This window comes from Amblyomma mixtum, chromosome 6 (assembly GCF_055824585.1).
Source record: "Amblyomma mixtum isolate Tamu chromosome 6, ASM5582458v1, whole genome shotgun sequence".
Taxonomy (NCBI): Eukaryota; Metazoa; Arthropoda; class Arachnida; order Ixodida; family Ixodidae; genus Amblyomma; species Amblyomma mixtum.
This window is the reverse complement of record NC_143017.1, coordinates 136,378,844-136,396,570: the sequence shown is the minus strand read 5'-3', so window position 1 is coordinate 136,396,570 and position 17,727 is coordinate 136,378,844. Positions and strand designations below refer to the sequence as shown.

At 48.6% G+C, this 17,727-nt stretch overlaps 1 long non-coding RNA gene across 1 annotated transcript in view; it reads right to left on the bottom strand.

Moving 5' to 3' along the window:
• The window catches only part of LOC149340488 (uncharacterized), a 40,177-nt gene extending 32,313 nt beyond the window's left edge, over positions 1-7,864 (bottom strand). The window contains exon 1 of the long non-coding RNA XR_016283868.1: positions 7,422-7,864. This is a non-coding gene — a long non-coding RNA (uncharacterized LOC149340488). The remainder of the gene's footprint in view (positions 1-7,421) is intronic.
• Between the last annotated feature and the right edge of the window lie 9,863 nt (positions 7,865-17,727).

The following is a 17,727-nucleotide window of genomic DNA, read 5'->3' as shown; positions in this document are numbered from 1 at the left end:
TGGCCATGAAGTTCGGAACGTGTCCTCACTGATCAGAGTACAGGCTGCGCCGGAGTCCACCTCGAACTTAATCAGCTGGTGATGTACGCTTACTTCTGTAAAAATCTTCGGTCGCGTGCCGAGATTCATGGTGTTCAGGTCGTACAACACAGATGGTGTTGCTGATGTTGTTCCATGGAGATCAGATAGCGGCGTATTCTCTGAGGCGTTGATGCTGTGATTAGGCTGGGAAGGTGACTTTATCTTGGCAAGTCTCCGTTTCGTAATGCATGCTCTTTCGATATGCCCTCGCTTGTGGCAAAAATTACACGTGGCTGACTGGAATCGACATCCCTGGGGGTTGTGTTGGTCGTCACACCGCCAGCAGCGTTGTGCCTTTTTGACCGATTTTACAACAACAGAAGGCTTGCGCACCTGGTTGCTTGTCTGGTGTACCGGCTCGGTGTTCCGGCGAATCCCTCTCTGCTGGTGACCGGCGCTCTCCGCTCGAACGGCGATGTCGTAAGCTTTGCTGAATGTGAGGTCCTTCTCAGCGAACAGGCGCTGCTGCAGTGACTCGTCACTCAGTCCGCACACAAATCTGTCGCGTAACATCACGTCCAAGGGAAGCATGGTGGTGTTAGCAGAAGAAGCTGCGTCTCCCTCCTGCCCGGTAGCTGTTGTCGACAGCGTTCCAAAATTGCAGTCGGCAGCGAGCTTCTTGAGCGCGGCTACGTAGGCGCTCACAGTTTCTCCTCCCAGTTGATCTCGTCGTTGGAAGCGAGCCCGGCTGTAGACCTCGGATGGCCTTGGGTCGTAGTGCTTTTGCAGCGCTTTTACGATGTCGTCGTAAGACACTGCCGCTGGTGTGCTTGGCTGAATAAGGGCGCAGACAGTATCGTAGGTCTGCTCCCCGCACAGCGTCAGCAGGTTGGCCCTCTTCAAGGCTGGGTCTGTGATGTTGTTAGCTTCAAAGTAGAACTGAAGGCGTCCAACCCACGATGACCACGATGAGCCGTTGAATTCTGGTATCTGATTGGGAAACCCTCGCGTAGCCATGGCTTGTCAATAGCGTTGCGTAGCGCGGGTCGAATCCACTTTCTCGTCGCCACTGTCGTGTCCGGTCGCTGTGTTGAATGCAGCGAAAGACGCACACGGTACTTTTAGACTTCGTTTATTTAAAGCCGATGAGGGTGCGACCAGCGTCGACCGAGGCAGGAGCCGAACTGGCCGCCCGAAGAAAGGAGGGAGGGGAGAAGCGTCCACGGGAGGGAGTGGCTTCCCAGAACAGGAGGAGGGTGCGGGGGCGCACCGTGGGGGGGCATCCGGCGACAGCGTGCGACGAGGGGCAAGTGTCGTTAGGAGGAGGATTGAGTGGTCGTTAGGAGGAGGATGCGAACTGTCGTTAGGAGGAGGACGCGGGGGCGCACACACACAAAAGCAATAAGGGGACACAACACAAACCTAACCAGCCGTTACTGGTATCCCCTATCAAGAATTTCAATAGACAATCCCTAGATTATCTACAGACGGCCTATGGACTGTCTAAATGTATTTTTGTACGGGGATCGAGCCAATCACGAAGCGTACAGGAACACGCACTATGAACAGGAACACGCCTATATGGGAGTAAAACTAGAGTAAGCTGTCCTTCCTCCAGAGCATTCCCTTTGCGTTAGAGTGCGGTAGAGGAGAGCATACTCCTTTTTACTCTTTACTGTTCACAGTGTACACCACAAACCTGAGGTGGGTTTCTAGGCTGAACTCAAAAGGCTCCCGTGTGCTGTGCGATGTCAGCGCACGTTAAAGATCCCCAGGTGGTCCAAATTATTCCGGAGACCGCCACTACGGCACCTCTTTCTCTCTCTTTTCTTTCACTCCCACATTCCTCCCATCCCTTACGGCGACTCAGGTGTCCGCCGAGATATGTGAGACAGATGCTGCGCCTCTTCATTTCCTCAATAACCAATCATCATCATTTTTGGTCAGACACAGAGCGCCCGTCCGGTCGGTAGCCTTTGTTCCACTTCGTCTAGGTCACGCTGGCTCATTCGGTTACGTTTTTACACGTTCAAACGTGTAATTTTGGCCCCAGATTCACTGACGCCAGCTGCAGCAGTTTTAGCGAAAGAAAGAGCGCCAGGGTAACACCTGCAGTTTACCGTGAGCTCGTCAGAACTATTGCTTTAGACTGGAGTTCGCCAGCAACGACGCCATTCTTGAAAGGCGGCACAACATGCGTGTGTTGGACAAGATTTGCCATGAAATTGCAGCGCCGCCTCTGCCGTATTGAGGACACATGAAATAGGAACGGAACAATTCTGGTTTGAACGGAACACACCAAGAACCTAGACTGCAAGCGGAAAAGTGCAAGCGAGGTTTCTTTTAACACTTTCGCAGATAGCTCATACATCGCACTTTCGCGCTGCTAATTAACCCCGCGTTTTCTCTTTCTAATCTTAAATCTTCGGGTTCACCTTTTCGGGTGAATGCGCGATTTCTATAGAACTCTGCGCACCGTTTGCTCGAGAGAAGCATCGCAGCTAGCCCCGGTGAAAGAAAGGTTTAAGCTACGTTTGGACTTTTAAAAATGTGTGGGCCCTTGTTTCTGAGCTACGACGCTAAGCAGCAAGGAATTCGATAACGAATTCAGTCGCGCAGATCGTTTAGCTGAGACAGTGCGCACCACTGGGGCGGTAGAGGTGAGAGCTTCCAATATGACGTCTACACATTTCTCTGTGCGCTGAGGACGACTATGTGAGACCTTCGGCATTGAAATACAGCAGATATTTTCATTGTCTGCTGTTATCTTTGCTGCCGTGATTACTCTTTTCACCCCGGTCACAGTGGAAAATAGCACCCGCTGAAAGGTACTTACCATCGTGTGATCACTGATATCCAACTAAGGCGAAATTTATCGTCCCATGCGAACAACTGCACAGGTGCAGTGGGAGAAAACGCTCTAGATCCTAACTGTCACGCGTGTCTTACCAGCTCTGCAGAAAGAAATGCCTTTCAGGTTGATCGCTCAAGACAGGCTACATGTAACAGGCACCTTTTCACGCCTATGTCTTAGTGCGGTTAGCGCATATGAACTTAATTAGCTTGTATTGTAATTACATTGTAATTGTATAGTAATTCAAGCGTCAAAGCGAGTACATCCGGTAGTCCTAGTACATTAGTACTTATTTGCTCGCAGAACGTTGACTTTTTCTAGGCGAACTTCCGCTAAGCGCACGCGCCCGCGCTCTGAGGTCCCTGCTTCCACCGGATAGCGGGCCGCCTGCTGCTTCGAGAGATAAAACTAAAAAAGACAGAACGTGGCGATGTTGGAAAGCGAGAGAGAGAGAGAACAGAAGAGCGGCAAGAAACTCGGAAAGCGGGAGAGAATGAAGGAAAGAAATAAAGGGTCCCAGAGAGAGAAAAGTTTTTGTGGAAGCACGAACACTGGACATTGTACTGGCAGCTGAAAAAGTACAAACTTGAAAACGCGAGCGCGGACTGTACGCGCTGCGCGGGAATGGCACTGATTGAACGAAGAGGGCCAGTAGCTCAAACGCTGGAGAAGGAAAGAACGACAAAATAAAAAGAAACACACACACACACACTCTCTAGCTCGCGATTGAGAGACAGAGAGGGTGAGGGCGTGAAAGAAAAAAGAAGTAAAATCAAAGTGGAAATGGAGAGCGAAGACGACGGGCGAGGGGGGTGGCGGGGGAGGGTCGGAGACGGGACATGGTAGGACGGGCGCAGTGTGTTCCAAGAAGATAACTGGGCCTCCATGCCCTATCACTTTACGCAGAGGGCTGCGACTGGGGGCCGCAGGAAACGCGACCCTTTTAGGCGGCTCTCGCTGGCGCAATGGCTGCCACCAATGCATGGACAGGGCGCGCAGGCAAGATAGAAAAAGAGAGCAAAGAAGAGAAGGTGAAAGAAAGAAACAGAGAGCTTGGAAGAATTTCGCCAGATAAGAAATCTTACGCTTTTCCTCCCCCCCTCTCCCCCCCCCACCCACGCACACACTTTTTTTAAAAAAAAGCTATGCAATCTGTGCTGGAACACTGAAGCGACACAAAGGCGAAGGTTTAGAGAGAAAAAAAAATAATAAATCGAGAATTCAGGGACGCGGCCCACGAAAAACAAGCTTCGAGGCTTGTGGCATTGTGCGGGGAGAGCGATCCGGAGGAATTAACGCTCTCTGGCGCCCGAGGACCGTCCCTATGGAAACAAGGCCGTATAAAAAAGAAAGGCGGGAAGATGAGTGTCAATAACAAGAGCGCAGAAAGATGCAGACCAGAGCGGGCGCAAAATCATCCGCCGTCGCCGACGACGATGACGCCAGCCTGGGAAACCCTCCAGAGGGGGGGGCCATGCCTTTCTTTTTTTACTGTACTTCCTTTTCTTGCGGCTAGCCTGCAGCAAGCTAGCGGCGTCAGACTTATCGGAAACGGCTTCTGAGAAACGGAAGAAGACTGCGTTTTTTTGACACACGTCACACGGAGGACACAGGATGCTGTGACAAGAAAGTGTGCGCTGGCCTGGGGTAGAGGCACTGTAGCATGCAATTTGAGACTTGCGGGATCGGAAATGAAAGGAGTATAAAAACTGAGTTAGCACTGTGAATTCCAGCAACCTGGTTCGAAAAATACGGACAAACGCTGACAGAAACAATAGAAAAAATCTGACTGCTGTGCAGAATCCGTGCGTACTATGAAGTCGCGTTGCTGAAGTGGCTCACGAATACTTTGCTGATGCAACATATACGTCGAATTCTCGTGAAGAAAATCACTTATTAGAGTACGATACGCACGCTTCTTGAACACGGATCTTCGCGAGAACCGATGCCCAGGCTTTCCACGATCAGAGGTGTTGGAATATGGCACCAGAGCGAAGCCCAGATATGAAAAAAAAAAAAAATAAGGTGAGGAAGCATTGTTATCAATTAGTGGTGCGAAAAGAATGCATATCGTCCCTATCTTGTCCACTTTTGGCCACCGCACACCGGCCCGTGCGTAGAAGTAACGGGCTTTAACTGCCCTTCGTGGTATTACCACGGAGCCATATTTTTTTTTTTTTTTTGATTAGTAGACTGCGAAGGTGCTCCGCACTTGTCTGCTTTTTTTCCTGTATGCTTCCTTTCGTCATTTAGAGAAAACTAACTGCATTGTTAGGTAGCGCAAGCTCAGTATCATGGCGTACCTCCACACTTCCGCCGGATATCACTTAGGGACTGAAGCAAAAGAAGCACTAAAAAATATACTAACAAGTCAGGTCGAGGTCGCACAGGCGCGCGCACGCAGTTAAAGCGGTATCGATACATAGCTGAAGTGAGGCTCACATTGCTGCTTTTCAAAGTGCCTCGACAACGCAAAACCGGCTTTATTCAAAGCAGCTGAAAACGCCGACAACGATCTTCCCACCAAACGAGGACTCCGTGCAGTGATTAGACGGCACTGCAGCCGCGAAATGTCCCCGTGGCGTTATACGTGGCGGGCACACGGGGCCGTTTACCTGCACGCAACTAAGCATTTCTTCTCGGAAACAGTGTTGCCTCAAACAACGGAAACGGCAAGCTACGGATAGCGCTATAAAATATGTGCCCTGCGCGACAGAAAAAAAATCGCGGTGCAGTGCGGGGCGGCGGGAAGTAGTGCAGCGCGCACACATATACACACACACACATGTGCGCGTATCTGCGCCTGCTGCTGCTGCCGCCGCGTATAAACCACCGAGCGACCGGGGCGAGTCAGCGAACGCGCCGCTGCCTCGCCAGACAGCAACGAGTCCAAGGCCGGCGGCCGAGCGGTTCTCAATGAGCGCAATGAGGCTAAATCCGCCGGTCGCAATGTGGGCCCCGCGTGTGCCGCGCTTTCCGCCGTACATGCCGCGCCCGCTCCCTCCTCTCCTGCCCATCTTCGGGCGCCTTCGCTTGCCTCGCGCGTACGCTTGCAATGACCGCTTATTTTGATGTTTTGCTTTCTCCGGTGTCCTAAACGCCTAAAAGGGAGAATGGAACGCAGCCGAAGACGGGAGAAGGCCTAAGCGGAGCCAGGGCTGTTGGAGGGGCCCGGCGGTTACTTCGTTACAGCCCGCACTGACCGAGCTCCCAAGGGGAATCGTTATTCCTTCGTTATATCCGCTACTTCGTTATAAACCGTTTCGTTATAACGAGGTTCGACTGTATCGAGTGCCGCAAGCGCCCGCGTGAACGCGCTACAGTCGTAGCATGTGACGCGCTGTCTCGCAATGACGTCAGGTTTTTCGGAAACTCGTTCCGGTCGGCGAGGCTGCCATCACAGGCGGCCGTATGCTTCGTTGGTCCGTGAGTGCAAGACCGTGTGAACTGCTCCAGATTCGTGGGGCGCGCAGTCGTTCGCGTCGCGGCCCCCTAGCGTTTGAGACAGCCAGCGGCTACCGGCTTCTTTGTATTTTATCTTGTCTTTCTGTGTTTTGTCACGTGTCCCCTCGTTGCGTCCTTAGAGGGCGGAAACAGTCCTTGAAAGCGCGACTACAAAATCAAAACTTAAGTACAGGCTCGCGAGGGAATATATACTGTGCCAGGGTATATAAGGCCGCGTACATTGTTATGCCGTACTGAGCATAGGGTCATATCCAGACGCCGAGATAGTACAATTCTCATGAAACTCTTCATCCGGCTTGCCAGTGGGACAAAGCCGCATGTTGGCATCGCTAGTTGAACAAGTCACGAATCATGCAACTTCAGGCGTAGCCTGACATCTGTTTTTAGGCTAAATTCGAACGTTGTCAGCTTAGTGACGCAGAAGATGCGTGTCTCGTGCGAAGCATCCTGCGCATTGTGCACCGTCTGCGCAGCGACGAGAACGTCATTTCCTAGTAAAGGACGCCAGCGTAAAAGGCCTCGTACTCTTGCAGGAGGTTTGTGCCTAACTAACAGTTCTTCACTAGTTCGACGCCATCGGCTGCAGGCCGGCTGACTGTTTTGTTCCCGCAGAGCAGTTGTTCGCCAGCCTCCGGACCTTCACACGGGAGAAACTGGGTTAGAAGTTTTACGTTAAAGAAACCTACTACTAACTGCTGACGCACAAAAAAAAAGGAAAAATAGTTACACAGGGATGACTATCGAGAGTGTTATAGTTTGAGAGGTTAAAATTTATTTCGTTACCCTGCTCTCGTTTTTTGGTCATTAAACTCGAAGATAACCTTCCTTTTTTCTTTTACTAATTACCATTACAAAGTCTTAATTCGTCATGCCTACTCAGGTTCCCGCAGAAAAAAAAAAAAAAAAGAAAGCGCTCCTACCCACTTCGACGGGAATCCCCACCTCAACCTTTCAGGAAATGTGCTAGCACGTGGTCAGGGTTACACGTAGCATTCCTTAAAAACCGCGAATCCCACATATCGAGCTTTCATCACCGGCCCACGCAAGGGCGAGCGGGTATAAAAGCACGTCCTATACGAACCTGCAGAGTAGCAGTAGCAGTAGTAGTAGTAGTGGGGTCAGTCTCCCGTGAGCGCCGTCCGTCCGGTCAGAGCGAGCGGTGACGCCTCGGCGAATCGGGCCATCCGGCCGACTCATCGGCGTCGACGCGCGAGGGTGGGCAGTCAGGCAGCAGCGGCGGCGACGGTTCAATCCCCGCGGGAGCGCTCAGCGTCTATCCGTCCATGCATGCTCGCGTTCCTTGGGCCGGCCACGCTGATGAGAGAACCAAGCAAAACAGAAGGGACGGGGGACAGGGAGGGAACGAGCGGTAAACGTGCAGGAAACATCACTTTCTCGAGTGGTGTCCCGAGTGACTGGGACGATGACGAGACAACTAGCGTGCCGCATTGCGCGCGCGGGGGACTCCTCTCTGCTGCTTACACGCACGCACACACTTTCGCCGCTGTTCGTAACGCGAGCCCGAACTCTGATGCAAGCTCGAGAGAGAAAGAGGGGAAGAGAAAGGGAGAGATGTACGGGATGACGAGGGCATGAAGTAGCGGGCACTGAGAGAGAGGCATGAGACGGTGAAGGAAAGAGAGAGAGACGGATGGCTAGCGTGTGGGAAGTGCCCCGGACGATCCCTAGGTGGCGCTGGGAACTGCATGAGCCCCCCCCTCGCCTCACACTGCTCTATTTTCTCTCCTCTATAATTTTTATTTTCCAATGTCATCGCCATGCTCAGCCCGCGCGACACACATGTGCCTTACGCTCGCTGTATTTTTTCACTTGTCTTCGTTTTATTCTTTTCATTTCTTTTGTAGTGCCAGCTCCTCATTCAGTGAACGCGCCGGCGCACAATTGGGTCTCTTTTCACGTCCTCTCCGTTATTAAAGCTGGCGGGAAGGGAGCGCACGGCTGGCCGAAGTTGTGCGAAGAAAAGGCGGGAAACTGTATCAGGATTCTTTTTTTTCTGCGTGTGAAATGGCACAGAGCGCCCCCCTGCACTGACTCGCGCGTGGGGATTATATTGACTTCATTTTACCGAGCATGTCTTACCAGAAGCAAGGAGAAAACGATATGCTGTAGAAGGTGCAAGGTACTGGGAAAATAAACTAAACGACTAGAAGCGAAAATATGGCGGTGAAATGCAATGCTGATGATGGAGTGACATCGACCACGTGTTCGCGTTGTAGAGCAAGTTGCAGAACAAATTACTGGACTATTCGACGCTTCTCCCGAACTTTTTCTTCCTTCTTTTTTTTCTCACAGCGCTTTTTGGCAGCAAATGGGCATTGAAGGAAATCGTAATCACCGTTCTGTCTGTCTATTTCTTAAATTTTATTTTGTACAGCATCGTTCTTTCTTTCTTTCTTTCTTTCTTTCTTTCTTTCTTTCTTTCTTTCTTTCTTTCTTTCTTTCTTTCTTTCTTTCTTTCTTTCTTTCTTTCTTTCTTTCTTTCTTTCTTTCTTTCTTTCTTTCTTTCTTTCTTTCTTTCTTTCTTTCTTTCTTTCTTTCTTTCTTTCTGTCTTTCTTTCTTTATTTCTTTCTTCCTTTCTTTCTTCCCTTCTTTCTTTCTTTCTTTCTTTCTTTCTTTCTTTCTTTCTTTCTTTCTTTCTTTCTTTCTTTCTTTCTTTCTTCCGGGCTGAAAGGCAGCAGTGACTTCACGTGCATTTCGACGAACCGAGTAGGCAGCCAGGTTATTCGAGTGCCGCTTGGGCAGGTAAAGTTATCGCAGTGAATGCGCTCTTTGCCCACTTCCTTTTTGAGCGGCATATTGGAGGTGGTATATCACTTTGCGCCCGAAGCGACAGGGCGTACGAGGTCGAATCAGGGCAGATATGATAAAGGTATGCGGGTCGCTACACCCAAATGCAACGAACGCGATATGAGCAGCGACCGGCATAGCTACTGATGATTACATACGCCCTCCCCCGCACTCTTTCCTACGCACACCAGAGTTCTGGGTATTGCGAAAGGAATTAGTATTGGAACGTTTACGCAACGCGCGGTGACCTATAGGCTGACTGTTACGCTTTCCAAGCGAAGCCCGCAACAACAACTGTGAGCTGAGCAGCAACATAACGAACAGAGGGAGCGTAGCGCCAGAGACAATAACGACTCGACGATCGGTCTGTCAGCCCGCTAGGAACAACGCGAGCAGCGCAGATCCAAACAGATGAAAGGGGAAGAAGGAGAAGGGAGCGAGACTTGTCGCAGGCGAACATCGACACAAAAGAAGGTGGTGTCGCTGGGAGGGAGTCGAAGAAAGGCACTTAATCACCGCGCACCGCAGTAATCATCGATTACGGCTGCAACGCCGCGGACCTCTGCGGCGGACGCACGACCCCCTTCGCTCCCTTCTCTTCGATGACGTCGGCGCCGAGCACTGACGCCGCCGCGTGGGGTCGATTCGCGTTTCGCGATCCCCGAGGCACTGCTGGCGGCGTCAGCTTGTTATCCAACCGTGTGTTCACGTGTGTGCTTAGTGCAGAACAGGCTTGATCAAAAGTCTTCAGGCCGCAAGGTGCGTTTTCGAGTCTTGCATCGGAGCATTTAGAACACCCGAACAAAATCTACGGAGGTTATGGTGGAATTTCATCCCCACCTCTTAGCACCTTGAACAAGGCTTGATAAGCGCCGCAAGAGCGCCATTACGCGTTATGAAAGCAGACACTGCGGTCTGAAAAGTTTTGACTAAGGCTGTCCCAAATCATGTGACCGTGGGAGATGCTTTATACAGTAATAACGAGCTTTGAGCAAGCAAACAGTTCTGGGCAGGAAATGAACCTTGCTATAGTTGATGGATAGAGCTGTTAGCTGAGAAGCTTCAAGCTTTTTATCCACACAAGACGGAGAGGCGTTTAAAGGCTGGCGTTAAGTGTGTGGAACACATTACTTGTCCGTAGCTCTGTGCGATCCTCGCCTTAATTTCCTTGCTGCCTCATTCTATTTTGAAAAAATGCTGCCTCATTTTACATTCACCTTAAGCCTGGAACCTAACCTATCCTATACTTACCTTCTCGTGCTGCCTTTGAGCTTTTTGTCTGCTTCTTCGGTCAGCGCAACGTAGGACAACTTCGGCAGCACTTACTGTAGTGTCGTCCGGTTTCAAGGCTCAATAATGTGACTGAATTAATGAGCTTTCGTGATGTGCCTCCTTATATGTGTTGCTTCGTCGCGATCTATCCTTGCGCATTTTTTTTATCTTCCTACGATTTAAAAATTAATTACTTGCAAGATGAATATGAGCGGCTTAGGTTTCAAAAAAAAAAAAACTATTCCTCGTAACTTGCAAGGAACGGCTATAAGAAAGCCGTTTTAAAGCTCCAGAGCAATGCAAACATCAAAAAGAAAACGACTTTTAGTGGACACAAGCTTAAGCAGGTGCCAAATGAACCTTCCCCCCAAGCTTAGCACGATGCTTTGTCGAGACATGCGGCGACGACCGTTTGAGTACAGTATTTTACATTTACTAAGAGGACTGCCCGACTTATAAGAGGTTAGTCCGACAGTTTGGAAGACAAGGAAGCCTCTTCTGTCTGCGCAATAAATAAAATAAAAAGTAGAAGCTGTCAACAAAAGCTTGCACACAGCATAACCTATAGCATACTTCCCTGGACCTGTAAGCCGACAACGCAAGCAATTCCAATGCGCGTAAGGCTCCTAGCACTTATAATACAGTAGCATGACCTGACTGCATACAGGCGCGATACGCTGCATAAAGCAACAAAGAGGCGTTCTCCAGCATGGCTTTTCAGCCACAATGTGGCATATCTTTATGTATGAATGCGCAACGTTCAGTTCAACACTGATTGCACAGGCTTGCGATTGCGCAGGCTTGTGCTGTTTAGAGTTATATCTAATACATAGTAGTTATGTATACGGCCACTTTTTTTATTTACCTCAAGTTACTTGCATGGACAATTTCTAAAGTTTTCGAAGGATATAGTCCCGTGATATTTCAATCCAGTTCTGATCCAAACCTTATTAATCCATCCTAAAGAGAAAACTGCATCGTTCGTAAAGCGTTCATTCTTTTCTTGGCGGCTCGTCAGAAGACTCATCCTTGAAAGTTGCAGTTTCGGCGTATGATTTCCGAAACCCCGCTTTCGGCGAACAGCTGGGACACATTTGACGAGGCAGCCAGGAAGGCATGTGTATAGCCTGCGACGACCATTAGGCGGCTACGAAAAGAACCGTGTGGAAGGGTCTAACGAGGGCTGCATCGTCTTATGCCTCTGAGCCCTTCTCTACGTAATCATTCATAGAGAAGGCTTCTCCTGGTCTTTACTCTGCCTTTATTTAACGCGGTCTTGAAACTACATGCTACTCTCAGAATGTCCTTGCGAACGGCCGTTTAACAGTAGCATGTTGTTTTTAACTACTACGTGAGTCTTGTAAACTTGTTCAACGCATGTAGAATAATCGGCGCCACCTTTAAGCACTGGAAGTATCTATAAAATAAATGTTCCGACGAACATCCCCGTCTCGCCCTTGTTGGAAACAATCGTGCATGACACACGGTATAGTCCTGACGAGAGCACTTAGCTGGGCCTGTCCCCCCCTGTTAGCGCTGGTTAGGTTTAACATACGGTTACAGGCCGACGCGGCCGCATTTATGGGGCATCGGTCGTAGATTACAAGGTTAGGTTCTCCAAGCTTATGTCATATCCAATTTTTAGAGCGAACATTTCGGGGGAGCTACGTTCGCGCCTCGACACCAGAGCAAAAGAAAAATAAGATGGGGGAAGAAGGAACATTGTAATGCACTTATAGTTTCGCCCATACGCTTGGACACGTGACTCGAATACCTGTAATCAGAGACGGTGTCGAGTGCCGCTATTACAGCTGAACTTAACCCCGATGTCTCTCTATATGCACATATGACGAATACGGCTCAGTAATTGCGGTAAGGCACGCAAATAAGAACCTCGTAAACAAAGCCTGTAATAATCGTTGACTGTAGTAGCCGTACCATGGCCATAAGGGAGCATATAATTTGATAACAGTGTCATTATCAGTAAGTTGCGCGCTGGACTTGTGTAAGCGCCAAGAGCTGAGCGTAATCACCTGCTGCGTCCCGAACCACGTTGGGATTACGAGAAACGAGCAAGCTGAAAATTCCGCGCGTAAAACCATGAAACACGCTAACTTAAGACAATATAGTTATTATTACACGAAATTGGTTTGGTTTGGTTTGGTTTATGAGGTTTAACGTCCTAAAGCGACTCAGGATACTGGGGGTGCCGTAGTGAAAGGCTCCGGAAATTTCGACCACCTTGGGTTCTTTAACGTGCTCTGACATCGCACAGTACAAGGGCCTCTAGAATTTCTCCTCCATAGAAATTCGACCACCGCGGCCGTGATCGAACCTGCGTCTTTCAGGTCAGCAGCCGAGTGTCACAACCACGGAGCAACCGCGGCGGACTATTTCATAAAATTATTTGCATTAAATAAGCAATAAGAATTAACAAAAAAGCAACCAACTACGCCTTTTCAAACCATTACTAAATCAGCTGAAGGAGTGCGGACACAGAGGTCGAACTGATTAAGTAATCCTAGCTAAGCTAAGGATCGAACATAATCATCTTGCGTAGGGTTTTATTGTACAGAACATGGATTCCCCTAAAAAAGACCAGTCTGGGAAAGCGCTCTTGTCATTATATTTCTTTATTTCATGCCCTTCTCATGAGTAAAAATGATGCCGTTACTTTAGTAAAATTTACCCAGGATGCATCCAGTTCCATCCGTTATATTTACTCTGCGATGGGCCACATAGTCAATGTGTATAAACTCGCCATTACAATGGCATCTTCTTGTTGCATTTTAGCCAGCTGTACACGCTTGAGCCTATTTGCTTTAAAATAGTGTTAATAGCACTACTTTTTTGTCCTTCAAATCATTTTTAACCGTAACTAACTCTTATCACCTTGCGCTTTGTGCATTATGGCCTCAGCCGCCCCTGTTCCTCTGAAACACAGCTAATATACTATTATTGCTTATACGAAGTCCATCCACAAGGTGCAAATGACCATAATTTCGATGGCGTTTCTTGCATCCACAGGTTCCTTCACGCCTAAATAGGATTTTTATAACTGAGATGTAATCATCCCACGATGCCCCTGTTCAAAACGCCGTACCTTCTTAACAGGTCCATTCGTTTGCGAGAAATCTGCGCGACCTCTCCTAAAGCAAGAGAAAGCTGAAGCTAAACACAGGGAATCAGCTTCCTATTTTCAAGCGTTGGTCTTCACCAACCTTCAGTCCGCCTGGCTGTTGTGCAGCTCTGAGCCCCGGCGCTCTCCCGACTCTCGCATTAGTATGGTTCACGCCTAAACCTATGTGTGTGTATTTTACAGTTCGCCTTCAGCCGTCTTTCGTCCTTCCTTCTACGAAGTCGTTCTGGAAAAATCCAGCACTTTGGATAAGTGGAATGGGCAGCCCACGCGTCACCGGGTCCATCAAGGGCTGACTAATGCGGCAGTAACGGTGAAAGCTTTCCCGCAAAAGTGCAAAAGAAATTAAGCAAAGCGACCGCTTTCTAATTCTTGGAGAATTTTAGAGCAGCTCAGCAGACAGCCGTCTAGTACGAGTTACTTGAAGCTATTCGCTCCAGTGCTTTGTTTCAAACCACCCCTGTCTTTGTGCGGACCTTTCTTAGCCATTTTTATTCCCTGTTTTTAGTGACGAACTTACTTCGTGACTAATGACACTTTGCGATTGTTCTTCTCCTGCATTTAGAGTGCATAACTTTGCTTTACTTTTTCGTACGTGCAACTCGCGCCTCTTGGGAAACCCTCCTGCTACTGATGTGCTGCATTTTCGCCCATGGTGACTAGCAGCACTAAGACTTTGTGGAGGTGTATACGTGTCCCTAGACTTAATTCCACAATTAGAGTCACTTCTTCTTATTGTCTCTTACGACACGTTACTGTTGCTGCACCAAGGATTCCGGCTCTTGACGCAGGCTGGGAGGCCCTCCTGGCTGACTCCGACCCGAGCACACAGCTTATGCTGGTGACGAGGGCCAAGGCAGCGGCGGAGGCCAACGGGATCCTGGACTAGGGAAGACCGACCACTGAAGCTCCACATCTATCTATCCCCATCCCCCTACTCCCTAACTCTTCCTTCTGAAAAAAAATAAAAATAAATGTTTTCACTACTACTACGCACTGAAATGCCGAGGCAGCGATTACATCGCAGTTATTATAACGCAATTTGGACGTCACACCCATCGTTCGGCTATTGAAACCGAAACCGGAACAGGAGAAAAATTTGATTACAATTTATCTAGCGGTCGTATGCGAATACCACGTGGTGATTCCTGTACACTGATGCCGTGCGCATCGTCACAAAGAAGAAAGCGGACACCCAAAACATGTACTCTTTTAAGACTTGCCTCAGTTTGAAGTAAACGACGTTCTATTCAACTGCCTGAAAATAGCACGCGTGTCTTGAGTTACGCGCGTCGGTTTAAAAAATTTCCTTTAAGAAGTCTCGGTGGTTTCCTCAACCGAGGACTCTTAAAACAGCAGCCCTGTAGTTAAAACGCAATTAGCTTGAAGGAGTTTAAAATCGCGAACAATGGCAACATTGTCACTGTGCTCAGACAAGAGCACTTGTAGATCAGATAACGACGTAATGGCTGTGGCTTTTTGGAGATGGTGGAATTCAACAGTGGACAAAGAAACTCGGCTTTAACGTTAACTCCGGGTATTGTGTTACTTGGCACGTTGTTATTTTTGTTGAGCAAATTCGTAATCACATTTAAGATAAATGTAATAATAAACCTGGGGCAACGTAATTTTTTAGTCCTTGCGATGTTTAACGCAACGAAGCAGCAGTTTAGCAGGTCGAGACTTTGCAAGATTACACGAACACGCGGCGCATTTATTTACCGCGGTTCAATGCGTGAGGTGCTTTAAAACATCTAAGGGCCTTCACTCGCCGGGCTTCTGAACAATAATTAATCGCCTGACCCCAAAAGAAAACTCTGATAGCGCCACTAAAACCTGGTACGCGTAACAAACTCATATTGCTTGCTTGAACACCCGTCTGACCTTTCAGAAGCTGTTACGTCCTTCTACGCCGTTTCCATCATTGCCCACACCAGGCATTATCTGTGCGGCATTAAGCCTCCCTACTTTCTGTGGCAACGGCGCTGTCATCAAGGCGGGGATGAACGACATCTTTTAGCTGTATACCACGATACTGCACTGAGGCATTCCTTCATTACAAGCCGAATGATGCTTACCTGCGCTGACCTCTATCGTTTGCGCAGTTGCAATCTGCATGGAGTAGCAAGCAACAAAATGCTATGCTGGAAGATGCCTTGCAGAATCGCGGCTTTATCGGCTTGCAAGTAATAATGGTCTTTTAGACCTGTTCCTTACAAAGGCAGTCACCAACTTCTCATAAGATTTCAGCAGTATCTCGCTAACAATCAGTTCAAAGTTGACACGCATTTGTGTAAGGGTTGGCGCTCTGTCTACGTTTTTTTTTTGCGAGTATAAATGCGACGGTGCGCAGTGCAGCGACTAGATGCTTCTTGTTTTTTTTTCTTTGGTATCAACGTTTGCTCTCCCCACTCTCCTCCGTCCTGGAGTTCTGCCTTATGTTCCTTACCGGTGCGACACAAAATTAAAGGTAACAAATATCCTCTATTAAATGGCAACTTCCCTCCAATTCGCAGCATAAATGAAACAACGAAATATTTTGCTAATCGCGTTTTTCTGCGCCTTAAGCTGCGAGTTTTCTAATGCTTTTTTATATCACATCGTTATATTTTCTGTGCCCTGGCATCCTTGAAAACTAGTTGCTATGGTTAGTTCGAAACTACAGTAAGAGACAAGAGACAACAGCCCATAACCCGCAGTGTGCTATATTACTCCGTTAACCAATCACAACAGCAAACGAAGTCAATATTTCGACGTTTCCCTTCAATAAACATGACATAAAAATCGTCGCTCTTATAATTTCGTTTTATGCTTAGCTTCTTGCTCAGGTAGCAAGAGAAGCTTTAAAAAATGAACTAGTTGTATTTGCCTGTCGCGGAGGTGGAATGGTGGGCCACCGTGGAAGCAGGCGAAGCTTCCCCGCACACTTGAGCTGCATCCAACTGCAGCTGTTTGAACATCGTTTTAAGCGGGAGATGCTGCTCCATAGCAGCTTTCGTTCGCAATTAGTTACGATCAGCCAGCATCCTATTCATTGACAAGGCATTTCAACGTTGTACGCCTGAAAGAGCTCTAGGAACTCCGTCGTGCACGAAATCTGTCTTCGTGACGTAAAAGATGAAAAGCATAAAGGAAAATGAATTCAGCCGAACAGGAAGGTGATGAGAAAGAAGAATCAGATAAGCGTAAGTGACGTATTGATGGAGAACAGTCCCAGCTCCTTATTGCGGCAGTCGGCCAGGCACAGACATATATACACGCCTTCGGAGGGAAAAACATCGACGCACTGCCTGCCACCACGGGGGCGGGTCTCGCGTGACGCCCAAATTGCTCTCGCACTCGCCCCCGGCATTCATCAGCCGGGGAAAGGCAAGGAGCCCTTGTGAGGGGGCGCGCCTGCTATCGTTGTTCTTCCGCGTGTAGTAGTTGCGACGTTCCCGTTTGGGGCGCTAGTACTCTCGTACATCATTCCACTTCTCACTGTCGCACAAATCTGCCATTTGTCTAACTCGATGCAAGCAAACGACTGAATGCAGCAGCGGTTACGGCGTTCATCTTCTGTGGCGTTGCCGATGCTGTGGTGTCCTGACTACAGCGGCGTTCTGCCGCTGCATCGTTGTGCAGTGGCGTTCTGCTGCTATTCCGTTCTGCTGCTGTATCGTCCTGCTGGCCAGCACGAGGTCCCAAGTCCTATACACTGCCATGCGGACGTGTCTGGATTGAGGCGAAATGTTAGGACTCGTGTGTATATAGGCTTCGGTGCACGTTATAGAGAAAGTCAGCATATCAAAGTTAATGTGGCGCCTGCCATTACTGCCTTTTTACGCGGAATATATTTTTTAACGTCCGAATTGTAAAAAAATATTTTATTTCATTCTCTGGATCATTTTGACGTTGCAGACGCTATGGGAACCAAAAACAACCCGATACGATTTTTTTTTTTTTTTGATTGTGAACGATGAGACTCCAGTGCTCGCTTTAGAAACATGGAGTTGCCTGCATCGGAGAGCCGCAAAACGCAATACTACGGGAGAGGAAAAGATGTAAAATGACATGGAATTCACCTAACATTCATGGTCGATGACTGTTTAGCTAACTATGCATAGTTAACCTGTCCTTCAGCATCATAATGTGTCGGTCTTGTAATGGTGGAGAAGGTAAGGCTGC